Source organism: Oryzias melastigma, linkage group LG7 (genome assembly GCF_002922805.2).
Source record: "Oryzias melastigma strain HK-1 linkage group LG7, ASM292280v2, whole genome shotgun sequence".
Taxonomy (NCBI): domain Eukaryota; kingdom Metazoa; phylum Chordata; class Actinopteri; order Beloniformes; family Adrianichthyidae; genus Oryzias; species Oryzias melastigma.
The window spans coordinates 14,701,520-14,704,764 of NC_050518.1; positions in this window are offsets into that span (position 1 = coordinate 14,701,520).

Consider the following 3,245-nt stretch of genomic DNA (forward strand, 5'->3'; position numbering starts at 1 on the left):
ATAAAAAAAAATAAGTTTCTATTTTTCTGCATCCATTTTTTCAACTTTTGGTTGCAGGTTGAAAGCACTAATGAGTATTATTTCTCCATGCAGGGTTTATCGCAATTTATTCAAACTTAACAGTCGCTGCACTTTTCAAATGGCATCTATTTATATGTGATATTTCAAAGCCTTGTCCAACAAAGGCTGCTATTATCCTGTCTTTTTTCCTCTCTTCTTTTTTTTCCATTTGATAGAAGAACTTGGTGAGATTTACAGCAGAAAACAATAGGACAGTCAGCTGAAAGGTCTGCACAGCTGCAGACAGACTAAATGAATGGGTTGGAAAAAGTCACCGGTGTCACCTTTGTACCCAAACCCACTACTCCACTTTTCAGTTCAAGCTGGGAGGTGCAGATGGGGGAGGGGGCTGTGTGCTGGAAAGATGTGGGACAGCGTTTCAGGGAAAAGTGGCAGGTGGTCGCATTTGATCCAACCGGGACTGGCTGGTAATCACCCTGTTTCTTTTTGACACCGTCTGCTTGAAATCCTTTTGTAGTTGGCTCTCTCTGTCTCAATGCAACAAGGCTTTTTTATTCGACAAAGTTTGACTGTTTTACTTTAGCTGAAATAGACATTTATATAAGCAGCGTAGTGATGTGTGAAGCGTAGCTAAGCCTTTTGCCAGAAACAAGGCAAAAACTTGGCTATTCCCCACATGGGAACTCAAAGGAATCTTTGATAATACCTGCTTACCTGTTTATTTTGAACACACTCACACACTCATGGGAAACACTTGTCCACCCGAAGGACACAATTCTTTTATACTAAAGAAGTAGTCAAACTTTGGCCCAATTTCAGTAAGGAAGATCTACCTCGCTTACAGGTACACAGGATTATCATTCCACACACCATTAGCAAGTAGGCCTTCACTTTCAACCAATAGCTTAATAGTCATCTTCTTCTGAATCATGTTTTTTCCTTTGAAATCATGAACGGTTGTCTCACATTCTAGACACTTCGCCGTCCTTCTTCCACCCTGTTCTCAACCTGCTTGGAATGGCCTCCAACCATCAGCGGATAGACCAGCGGTCTGCAACCTGCGGCTCCAGAACCACATGTGGCTCTTTTACCTCTCCATAGTGGATCTCTGACTAAAGAAAAATACAATAATAATATATTTATCAAGTAAGTGTTACTAAATTAGCATATATCTAACTTAGATTAGTTAAGTTTATACATTTATGACTGAGGTGCACATAGAGGATAAACTATGTAAAGGTTTTTACATCCCTGCTGACTTGAAGAGATCTTGTTTGCTCTATGCTTCCTCCAGAATACACCGATTTCAAATACTAAGTAAAACTTTGGTTAAAAAAAAAAAAAATCTGATCTTTTATGAGTTTAAAGCACATATGGTCTTATGCTGGGATGATCCTGTTTGGCACATGGTGTCTTTTATTTTGAAAAGAAACCTTACAAGCTTCTGTCAAACGTAAAAAATAATGCTGAGAAAATTATAGTTTCTCTTTATATTTCTGTTTTTGTTCATGCTCTAAAAAACACATTTCATATCTACTATTAAAATATATATTGCAATGAATGCAAAGCTAAATCAAAATAAAACTTTGTGGTTCCTACTAGGGTTTGATCAGAAAACGAACCCAAATGGCTCTTTTACTGTTTAAGGTTGCAGACTCCTGGTCTAGGCTCAAGGGTTTAAACATCTACAGTCCGAGTTCATCCAAAACATGTAAGACGTCAGCAGTTCAGAGCCCAACTGCCAAGGATTATAGACTAATTTAATGGCAGTTTTTCTCTAACACAATAAAAATTTGCATTCTTTAATTCTCCTTATTGCACTATACAGTAGTCTATGCAGTCCAGTGCAATGAAATGTTCTACGTCAAGTCTACAAAAAGGAACATATTTTCCTTAAAATTTTGGCGTCCTAAAATCAACATCATAATTTGGATTAATTTGACCTTCTTCTGGCTGATATAACAATGGTAGCTTTTATAAATTGAGGTTTTTGAAGGACCCAAATGCAAAGAATCAGGTTGGTGGCGAAAACTAGATTAAATCAAAAAACCTAAATCGGATTTTTTTTTTTAAGAGTAAAACATGAAGTTAAGAAATTAAGATTCTAAAAGTAATGTGTTACTTTATCTGGCAATAAAGTAACTAAAAAACTACATTTATCAACTGACATATATATATCGAAACAGTTTTCCCATTTAGAGAAACCCTCCAAAACTCCAGGCCTCGAGGGCAGCATTCCTGCATGTCGTCCACACGGGAACCAATCATGCGGACACTGCGACCCTCAAGGCCTGGAGTTGCCTATCCCTAATCCAAGCACATTCCAGAGCCCTAAGAACAACAAGACGGACCATTTTCCTCTCTTCCACCGGCTCAGCTTTCTCAGTAGAACATGCATTGGTGGACTGAGAAGATCCTTGAATTATTCAGACAGAACTGACAAGAAGGTGATGGCTAACGAACCGGACAATGTGCTGATGGACAAACACCTGAAGGAGGATATGGTGATGAATGCTGCAATGCCAAGGGACTGAAAGTTCAAGAAGAACGTGAAGCTTGAGGAAAAATGAATAGAAGAGCTGTAAAAGATGCTGCGCAGTAACCTAAAGCCCAAAGACTTCTGGGAAGAGGACACTGGCTTAATGAGGGATGAATGACCCTCCTCTAAAGCAAGGAGAACATAATATACACACACCACTTGGTGGGTTATCCTTCTTACTAGAGCACTAGTTAATCTTTTTAATTAAAGAAAACCATTATTCCTTGTTTTTGACAGAAATTAATTAGTACTTAGTAGAAACATGAGCCATTTAAATTACTGCCCTATTTTAGTTCTTTGTAATAGCATTTGGTCATGTCAAGTTTCATCTCCGTTTTGCTTTTATTATGTCCCACCTTGACTTCATTTACCTTTTTTTAAATGAAGTTTGCACTTATTCTTTTCCTTTAAGTCCCAATCCAATCATCTTTTGATCGATTGTAAAAGCAGGGAAGTCCGCCCCTACATCCCGACATCCATCTGTTTATACCAGGCATGTCCAAAGTGTGGCCCGTGGGCCCCCGTTTAAATATCTAACGGCCCTCAGGATCCTTTCATCAAATCAATGTAATTTTAGCATTTTCTAAAAACAGGGTATATTTCTTGAATATGGTTTGCTCAATTACATTTTCATATTCACCATGAAGAGGCGCTAATACACAGACATACCATCTACAACTTGCTA